The following is a 10,591-nucleotide window of genomic DNA, read 5'->3' on the forward strand; positions in this document are numbered from 1 at the left end:
TGTAGTAATCGTTCCTACCTTATATGTAAGATATAAGATATATCTTATATCTTATATGTAGGAAACCCGAAACTCTAAAAAGTTAATTTGTTCAAGAATTCCCTCTGGAAAGTCGTCAAGATTCAGTGCGACTCCAGAGTTGGAGTTTGTTAATTACTGATGGATCACTATTGGGGTGGAAGTGTACTGATCGGACGGGGAGATGCACAATCATATTACTATAGACGTCTACTGTTAGACGTTTCCTACTGCCCAAGGTGTCAAAAGCAAAGTGTACTTTAGTACCAAAGGGGCGGTATGAAGTGTTGGGGATGAGCAGGAAGCATGAGGAACAGTCAGCCAGTCTGCCCCTCTTCCTTCCTCACTCTACCTCTCCCCCTGCCTCTGGAAGACTTGGAAGAGACAGAATCGCCACATTACCGCAGGCTTGCAGCGCCAGCCCCTCCTCGAGGACGCCCAGCACCCACTATGCAGGACGCCACCGCATCTCCCTGCCCCCAGCAGCCAAGGCTTGCAAGAGGGAGGAGGGCTGCAGTGGTTGCCACGGTTTATGCTTCTCCAGAGCTTCGAAGCAAGATTTCCCCAAAAAGCAATATTAAATAAATAAAAGGAAATTCAGCAGATGGGAACATGAATCAATGAAAACTCCCATATGAGTGCGAAGATTTATGTCAAAAAAACAAAACATCAACATCTGGGAGCTGCCGCGTCTCCTCTTAGTTTTTCGTTTGGAATGGATTCTTGGTGTCGCTTTCCCCCTCTTTCTGGCTGTGAGAGAAGGCAGGGGGGAAAGGAAGAAAAAAAGAGAATGAGAGCCATTTTAAAATAGTCGTTTTAAATCAGAAACGAAAGCCCGCTTCCCGCCCCCCCCTCCTCCCCAAGGCCGGAGGGGATGTGATGCAGGAGGGGGAGCTGTGAGAGCCTGGGACCGAGAGCCCCCTGCCGGATGCCGCGGGGCGCCCCAGCCACCAGACCCGGGCAGCTCGCGGCTGCAGCCCGCACAGCTGCGGCGACCGCGCGCGCGTGCACACGCACTAAGGGCCTCCGCACTGCGGTCGCATCCCACGCGGGTGGAAGCCCAGGCCAGCGATTCTGTGACAGCTTCTCCAGGCGGTCAGCCCCACCGCAGGGGAGCTCATCCCTGACCTATGGAAGCCAGGGTTACCAAGAAGTAGCCTGCGGTTTAGCTCTTTAGCTGGACCACACAGGGATTTCCAGAGAAGCCACTACTGGGTCCTGATGTCTGGATTCAAATCTTAACTGCTACAGCACGCAGATCGCCTTTGAGCGGATTTACCTTCCTGGGGCAGCGTGGGAATAAGAGTACCGGGTTCCTAGAAGATTGTGGGTGGTAAATGACAAAAGCACACAAGGTGCTTAGCACAGTGTACATATACACAAAATTGAATAAATGTGAGCTATTACCATTAGGACAGAGGCTCACGTCTCTCACTGTGGCTCTGCAGGATTCGTTCTCCCAGCTCTGCAGCTTTGTAGAAAGAAGCCTTCACACGCCCTGTCATGGGCTCCAACTGCACCAACCTTGTCTTTTGCCCAACAGCCCTGTTCCCTCTGCCCGAGGCTTTCTGTGGAGGTCTTTCATCTTCTGCTTCCACACAGCCTTCACATCATCCAGGAGACTCTTAGTGCTTCCTCCCTCCCCAAAACGTGCTTTCTCTATTGGAGCCTGGTCTCCTCCTTCCTGACAAGGTTTCTGGATGAAATCTATCCTTAGATTGGTTATATGCTTAATGTCCATCAATCTGACAGTTTGCTCCAGAAGGTCAGCAGTATAATCTACTGTAGTCCTTGTCGTTTTCTTGGCCCCCAGGCCAAGACAGTGGCAGTAGCTTCTTCAAGTACAGTAAGTGACTAGAGTGGAGGGAGAGCCACTAAAGCCAGATGAAATTTTGAGGACAACTCCCTCCCCCAACTCCTCCATCACCCCACCCTTCCTATCCCCTGTCCACTTTCTCTTCTTGAGAGAGGGTCTTCCTATGTAAACCAGGCTGGCCTTGAATGTATAGAGATCTGCCTGGCTCTGCCTCCAAACTACTGGGACTGAAAAGCACACACCACCACATCTGGCCTTTTTTTCCTCCTCCTCCTCCTCCTCTTCTTCTTCTTCTTCTTCTTCTTCTTCTTCTTCTTCTTCTTCTTCTTCTTCTTCTTTTCTTCTTCTCCTTCTTCTTCTCCTCCTTCTCCTTCTCCTCCTCCTCCTCCCCCCTCCTCCTCCTCCTCCTCCTCCTCCTCCTCCTCCTTCTTGTTTCCATGTGTAAGAGGTTTAATTGAGAGGGAGAGAGGGGGCAGTAGCAGAAAGAGAGGAGGGAGAGAGCCCTTTTCTTCTTTTATTGTTTTATGTATACAAATACTTTGCCTGTATGTATGTGTATCCTGTGGGTGCCTAGTGCCCATGCAAGACAGAAGAGTATGTCAGATACCCTGGAGTTATGAATCCCTATGTGGGAGCTTAGAATCAAACTTAGGTCCTCTGCAAAAGCAGCCAATGCTCTTCATTGCTGAGCCTTTTCTCCAGCCCCTGCAACCTGGATCTTCTATACTGTATAACCAATTCCTTCCAACACTAAATTCATATTCTGACTATCAAATACGCCAGGCCCTGTGCTGGGCACCAAGAACACAGACTCAAACAATTTTATCTTCGACTTAGTGGACCCCAGGCCAAAGGTGGAAATGGCCATCTGATCAGAGGGCAACTCGGTGGGGGAAGTGGGGGAGACAGACAGCAGAGTGGGGGGGTGGAAGGGCCCTTAGCTCCAAGAAGTAACGGTGGACCAAGCTGGGTGTTTTCTCTGCATCATCATAGGAAAACTCAGGGCCAGTATGAAGGCCTATCATAATCCCTGCTGCACAGATGAAACATAAAAAAAGTTAAGTTGCCCAGGGCCACAAAGACAGTATTGGCAGCAGGGGGTTTGAAACGGGGCGGGTTCTGACTCAGAGCCAGAGCTGTGAACTACTTAGCCACGCTGCCAGGGAGCAAACAGCTGTGATGCTGCTCTCCCTGCCCCACCCCCACCTCTGTGCTGGTGAGAGTGGGAAGTGCAGTTCCAGCTGCAGGCGTGCCACCACCCAGGAGCAGGCAGCGAGAGCCAGGCTGTTGGACCTGGGAAAGCCGAGCACCCTGCTCCACACGTAGAGCCTCATGAGAAATGCTCTTGAGGGTGCAGAGGGGACCTGCAAGAGCTCAGGAGCACCTCTGATTTCTGGCTGCCAGCACTTGAGGAAGGCTTCCGTCTGAGCCTGGCACAATGCCCCGGGCGTGCGGCTCTCACCTCTCTCACCTACTGCAAGCGCTGCAGATCTCGCTACTTCTCTTCATCACCCCCAACGTCTTTAAAGGCTGGATTCCCATGCTCTGTGCTGCTCCGTCAAAGGCAGCCACACCTAGATCCTCGGAGTTTAGTAGTGCAGGCTTTGGGAGCTGGGAGGGCAACCCTGCCTCTGGCTCTTCTGAGCTGGGGCCTGGCTGAAGTTAGGTAGGGCTTTCTTCAAGGAGCTGCTGAGACCACCTGCCTTTTTCAAGTTTCCCCCTCCCCCAGCACCAGAAACCTGCATCCTCCCCAAAATCTGAGATATCTTTTTCTATTATTATTACGTTTGTTGAGTGTGTACGTATGTGTGCATCAGTGTGCATGCTGTAACACATGCATCAAGGTCAGAGGACAGCCTGCAGGAGTGGCTTCTCGATTTCTACCACATGGGTCTCCAGTATAGAACTCTGGGTATCAGGTTTGGTGGCTAGCACTTTTATCTGCTGAGCCATCTCACCAGCCTTTCTTTTCTTTTCTTTCTTTTCTTTTTCTTTCTTTCTCTCTTTTTTTGTTATTTTTTTTGTTTTTTGTTTTTCAAGACAGGGTTTTTCTGTATATTCCTGGCTGTCCTGGAACTCACTCTGTAGACCAGGCTGGCCTCAAGCTCAGAAATCCGCCTGCCTCTGCCTCCCAAGTGCTGGGATTAAAGGCATGCACCACCACCGCCCAGCCCAACCTTTCTTTCTTACTTAAAATAAATGTTTTTCAGCCGGGTGGTGGTGGTGGTGGCAGCGGCGGCGGTGGCACACACCTTCAATTCCAGCACTTAGGAGGCAGAGGCAGGTGGATTTCTGAGTTCAAGGCCAGCCTGGTCTACAGAGTGAGTTCCAGGACAGCCAGGGCTATACGGAGAAACCCTGCCTCAAAAAACCAAGATAAATAAATAAATAAATGTTTTTCTAGATTGATTTTATTTTATGTATATGAATTATTTTACCCCTATGTACCACAGTGGGTTTTTTTTAAAGATTTATTTATTTTAAGTATATGTATATTTATTTTATGTATATGAGTATGCTGTCTTCATACACACCAGAAGAGGGCATCAGATCCTATTACAGATGGTTGTGACCCACCATGTGGCTGCTGGGCATTGAACCTTGGTCCTCTCCAGGAACAAAGAGTGCTCTTAATTGCTGAGCCTTCTCTCTAGCAGAACAGCTGTGACCTCAGATGTCCAGCATCTCCAGGGAAGTGGCACAAGAGGACATTCAAGTGCCTGATGCAGGAGGGTGAGGGTGATTTTTCCAGGGCCTGGTGATCAGCTGAGTGTGGGAGTGTCTGGCACCTTTGGGAATCTGTACTGATCACAAGAAGTCCATAAGGCAGGCTGGGGAGGGGCTCACTCAATCTGTTGGATCCTGAACCCATGTTTCTGGTCTTTCTTGGATCCAGGTCTATCCTGCTTTTAGGAATCTCCCCTACCCCTGCCCCAGATACTGATGCAATTTTTAAAGATGCTAGCTAGCTTCAGTGAGTCCTAGTATTGACAATGACAATGCAAACTAACATGGGAGATAGAAAAAGGTGCTGAGTCAATCCAGAGTTCAAGGTTGCTGCTTTCCTGGATCACTTGGAGAAATGTAGACAGAAATAAGAAAGTGGGGTGGAGAGTCTTTGGAGGTAAGATTGAAGCAGTAATGTGGTCAACTCAATCAAATACTCTGGGACAAAATGTACCCTAGAGGACGATAAGGTGGGCTTTGATGACCCCAGTGTCTGGGATAGCATAAAGACAGAGATGGGAGGGGATGACACGGTTGAAAGCTGGGATTCATACAGAAACAAGAGACAGCATTTGGGTTGCGGGATTTGGCAGTGGAGACAAAGAAACAGACTGATAATTGAAGAAGCAGAAGGATCAATTAAAAGTCTTGGCCAAGACAGGGAAGGCCTGTGTATATTTCATAGGCAGAAAGCAAATACATAGTGAAGAGACGCATGCTTTGATATGAGGATCAGGATAATTATAGTGACAAAGTTGTAGAAGAGACAGGAAAGGAAGGGGACTGAGAACAGTTTGTCTTAGAACAAAAAAGCTCAAACTTCTCAAACTGAGCCTGGGTTTCTTGTCATTTCTACTGTGTCACAGCCATGCCCTATATTTATTTGTATGGTGTGTCACTAAGCCCCAGTATGTTCACAGTAGCTCGCAAGTGCCCTCCATCATCATCTTCATCATCATCATCATCATTGTCATCATCATCATCATCCGGACTACTACCCATTGTGTTTCCTCATGAGATGGTTACTATCTTCATTAGTCCCATGATACAAATAAGAGAGGTGAAGGAAAAGATAAGAAAGGTTAATTCAAGATAACCAGGCGGTCAATGGGAGTGCTATGGGATAGCATGCAACTACTGCTCTTATGCACAACTTTCTGACACTTCAGAGAGTTGAAAATGGCCGCCTCCAGGGAGCCGGACTGGAGGGTAGAGAGCATGAAGTAGAGGTCTGCCGCCTTTTGATATAACCCTTTGGTACTATTTGACTTTTTTTACTAGAGTAGAAACTCTTCTAACGACCTTCTTTGCCCTCCTCCACATTGCCTTTTCAGTGGTAATGAGAAGATAATTTCAATTTCATCTATCTTTTATCTGAGGTCAGTGGCGTGCTCCTTGCTCCTTGCTCCTTGCCAGCAGCTTCTTCCTCAGCATGCTTCACGCCCAAGGATAAATTGTCTGGCCACCTGACCAACCCATGTCCAGCTTCCTACCAGACAGCAGGTTTCCTGCAAAATGTTCTTTTAAAATTAAATGAAGCAAAACAAAACATTTGTTAGAAGGAGTTTGCATTAAAAAAAAAAAAACCACGAATAGAAAGCAAAAAGAATTGATATCAATATTGAGGTAATAACTTAGCCTTCAGTGACAAACGTGAAGTTCCCGGCTGAGAAGGGACAGGGTAACAATGAAGACTTGACCTCATTCCTGGATCCAATCTATTCCTTTATACCACACAGATACTACATACACACACACACACACACACACACACACACACAGAAACAGATACACACATACACACAGGAACTACAGACACACACATATGCATGCGCACACACATACATACACACAGACATAAACTCCCTAGTCTATCTTTTTTTTTTTTTGAGATAGAGTCTCATGCATTCTAGGCTGATCTCCAATTTGTTATGTATCTGAGGCTGCTCTTGCATTTCTGATTCTCCTGACTCTACTGCCCTAATGCAGGGATTATAGGCATGTGCCACCATGCCTTGTATATGGAGTAATCGAGCACAAGTCTTCGCGTATTCTAGGCAAGTACTCTTCCAATTGAGCTGCATTCCCTAACCTCAGCTATATTTCTAGCCCCTCACTCAGCTTTGAAAAAAGTCAACCCATGGAGACTGGAGAGATAGTTTAGTAGGTAAAAGTTGCCGTTTGAGCACAAGGACGTGAGTTCAAATCTCCAGCACCCATGTAAAAACTTGTGTGTAGTTGAGGGGTAGTGGCATACACCTTTAATCCCAGCATTCTCGGGAGGCAGAGGTAAGCAGATCTAAGTCCAAGGGCAGCCTGCTATATAGAGCAAATTCCTGGTCAGCAAAAGGTGCACAAAGAAACCCTATCCTGAAACAACAACAACAGCAAAAAGCTGTGCATGGCTGTGCATACATGTAACAATTCCAATGTGGGAGTGGAGGCAGAGACAAGCAGATCCTAAGAGCTTGCTGGCCAGAGAGCCTACACAATCGGGAAGCTTCTAGTTTAGTAAAAGACCCTGCCTCAAGGGAATTAAGGTAAAGAGTGATAAAGAAGACAATGTCCTTCTATGGCCTCTGGATGCATGTGCCTAGGTGGGTGCATGCGTTCACGCGCACACACTCGCATGCATACACACAGAAAGTGGTAGGAAGAGAAGGAAGGAGGAAGAGGAAGAGTGGTCACTGTCACCCTATATGAAGCCCCCGCACAGCCTCTACTGTAGAATCTGCTGGTCTCCAAAGGACACTTTCCCACATTCATGGCCTGGTGTCCACCCTTCTATGCTAATTTGGGGCTGGCCCTCTAACTCGCTTTGCCCAACAGAGTGCAGAAGGGAAAGAGTGCAGGTTCCAGGCCTAGTTTTTTGAGACACCCGACAGTTTTACTCGCTATGTAAGACGTCCAGCTGCCCAGATGGAGAGGCCATGTGGAGTCAAGAGGCCCTGAGACTTTGTACAGAAGATGCCCAGCCTTTCTGTAGCCCCAGTGGTCTTCATATGACTCTGGTTCCAGATGCCATCTAATTCCAGCCTCACGAGAGATTCCAAGTGAGACCAGCAGTATCACCCAGCCGAGCCCCATCAATTTACAGAACTAGAGGAAAATAATGACTGTTTTAAGCCATAAAGAATCTGGAGTATTTGTTGTGCTACAATAACTAACTAAAATGTCATTCTGTATTTTAATTGTCTGTTGGCTTTGTTTGCACTGCTACGTTGTTTCCTCAGCGAGGGTAGGGGCCATATCCTTCTGTTTTTATAAATTATCTTTATTCTTGAGAATTTCATACATGTATACAATGCAACGCGATCATGTACACTTGTACACATTGCCCACTTCCCTTCCCAGCTTCTCCTGTATCTTCTCAGCACATCTCCTTTTCAATTTCAAATCTTCTTTTTCCTTTGATAGCCCACAGAGTTAAATTAGCACTGCTCATATGTGCATGGATGTGGGTCATCCTCTGCAGCATGGGACAGTCCACAGTCGACCACATCCTCAAAAGAACATTTCCTGTTTCCAGCAGATATCAGGTGCCAACAGTTCCTCAAGTAATGGGTGGGGCCTGGGGAGTGCCCCTCTCAACTCTATCAGAATTTTAGCTGGCTTGCTCTTGTGTAGAATACAATCATAGCTACTCCGAGTTCATGAATGTGGTAGCCATGTCATGTCCCGAAGACAGCATTTCACAGCATCCCTCCCCTCCTCTGGCTCTGACATTCTTTCTGCCTCCTCTTCTGACATCTTCCCTAAGCCTTAGGGGTTGGAAGGCGATGGAAAGGGCTGAGCACTCAGTGATTTCTCAGCACTTTGACCAATTACACATCTCTTCATTGACTGCTGCCCACTCTACAAACAAGCTGTTTTGATCTGCTCTGTTGTTGAGAGGGCGTCTCCTAGGCTGCCTATAACTCACCATGTAGACTAGGTTGCCCTCAAACGCATGACAATCCTCCTACCTCAGCCTTCCAAGTGTTGGGTTATACACATGTGCCACCATAGCTGGCCACATGCATTTTTTTTCCCACGTTGCTAAATACTCTGGGCATTCTCTAGCACTGAATAAACTCTCATAAGCTTGATTGGTACAAATTAAAAATGTCTACAAAAATAAAGGCAACAACAAATGTCTACAATGCTCCCTGTTGTGGGAACAGAATGGCTTGTATATACATCACGAGAAGTAATTTACTTGGTACCTAGACAATAGGTTCTTAATGACAACAGCTGGTCTTTGTAGAAGGACTGAAATCAACTAGACTGTGGGCCATGATCCAAAAACAGAGTGTGAGGACAGCAGAAGAAAGTGGCTGAGGGCTGAGGGCAAAAGTTGGAGTTGCTCCAACAGTGTTATTGTGCATTGCACTGAGCAAGTGAACGGATGTGAGGGTTTCTGAGACCTCCATACAACTCACATCAAGTAGTCTCTTGATGTCCCCAAGATGCTGGGGGGGAATGTTCCTTCCTTCCCCCTGGAGCATGGGAAACCACCAGTAACTGGATCCTCAAAAATACAACAATTTCCCCTCACCCAGTGGATATCAGCTGCCGACAGTTCCTCACATAGGGGTGGGGCCTGGAGAGTGCCCCTCTCAACTCGATCAGAATTTTAGCTGGCTTGCTCTCATGAAGGTAACCACAGCTACTCTGAGTTCATGGATATGATAGCTATGTCGCGTCCTGGAGCTTTCTTAGACAGTGTCTTACTAATTATCTCTCTGGCTTTGAACTCTCGATCCACCTACTTCAGTTGACCAAGTGTTAGGATTACCAGTGTGTGCCACCACTCCTGGACATGATGCCATTTTGTAAATGGGGGCAGATACATTATTCTCCCTCTCAGGCCCCTTCAACTAACTTCACACAGGCTGGAAGCTAAATGAAAGTATGTAGAAGGAACACATTTTTGCCCAAATCAGTAATTCCACAATTAGGGTCCTTCTAGCTATGTGTGGTTAAGAGACACTGTGTAAACACTTTGTGGGCTGATGTGTGGGTTAAGTCCCATGTGGGACATAAAATGGGAAGATGCCACCCCTGCCCTGAGGGAGAGAACTGGGGAGACTACACTTACACAGATGAGATAATTAACAGGACAACATATAATTACTGCTAAACTGTGTAGTAAAAATTAAGTACTACAGGGATTGGGAAAAGCAGAGAAGTGAGGCTCCCCAGCAGTTGGGGAGTCCTCATTGCAGACCTGAGATCTGGCTGAGCCTTGCGGAAGGAAGCCAACTAGAAACAGGCTGAGAGGAAGAACACAGAAGTCCCAGGAGAACAGAGCCAAGCCAGCACACTTGTGGGTTTATTTCAGGCAGCACTTGGCCTACCAAAGGTGTCCCAATTCCCCCAAGTAAGAACGTTTCTGAATAGTTCCCCACATTCATGTTCCTGGACTCTCGTTAGGTTTCCTCTCCTCACAATGCCTTTCCCCTTCTTCTGCTAAACTTGTTTAAAGGCTCAACTCAAATGCAAACCACACATCTGAATCCTTCCACAACACAGTCTCCCCACTCCCACCACTCATGCTTCTACTAAAACACTATTTACAGTTCCCTGCCCACCCCTTCCACTACTATAACTAATACTAACTCATATTTCTTGGGTACTTTCTACATTCCAGGACTTACGTAGACATTTATGTTGTTTTGACTCTTGAGGCTGCAGAAGGTATTGTTTTTCCCTGTGTTTCAGATAACAGGCTTAGTGTGCCTAGGAACCCTGCAAAGATAACAAAGCTAGGAAATCAGAAAGCTGGTATTTGAAGGACTAGTGCCCGTCTGCTTTCTGTCAGTGCTGGTGATTGACCTTGGCCCTGTGAAGGACTGGCCTGGCCTCTGACCCTGAGCTATAACTTCAGCTCTACAACACTGTTCTCTTTTTGGGACAGAATCTCACTATAAAGCTCAGAATTGCCTGGACTCATTATACCTTGAATCTGAGATCCTCCTATCTCAGCTTCCCCACACCTGGAACTATAAGCCTGTGTCAGATTCTATTCTTTTTTATTCTTTTTTTTTT

The 10,591-nt window shown here is 47.1% G+C and overlaps 1 long non-coding RNA gene across 1 annotated transcript in view; it reads right to left on the reverse strand.

Annotated features, from left to right (window-relative positions):
• Positions 1 to 651: 651 nt before the first annotated feature.
• LOC116087076 overlaps positions 652 to 10,591 on the reverse strand; it is an 11,969-nt gene continuing 2,029 nt past the window's right edge. The window contains exon 2 of the long non-coding RNA XR_004117243.1: positions 652 to 768. This is a non-coding gene — a long non-coding RNA (uncharacterized LOC116087076). The remainder of the gene's footprint in view (positions 769 to 10,591) is intronic.

This window comes from Mastomys coucha, unplaced genomic scaffold, assembly GCF_008632895.1.
Source record: "Mastomys coucha isolate ucsf_1 unplaced genomic scaffold, UCSF_Mcou_1 pScaffold13, whole genome shotgun sequence".
Classification (NCBI taxonomy): Eukaryota; Metazoa; Chordata; class Mammalia; order Rodentia; family Muridae; genus Mastomys; species Mastomys coucha.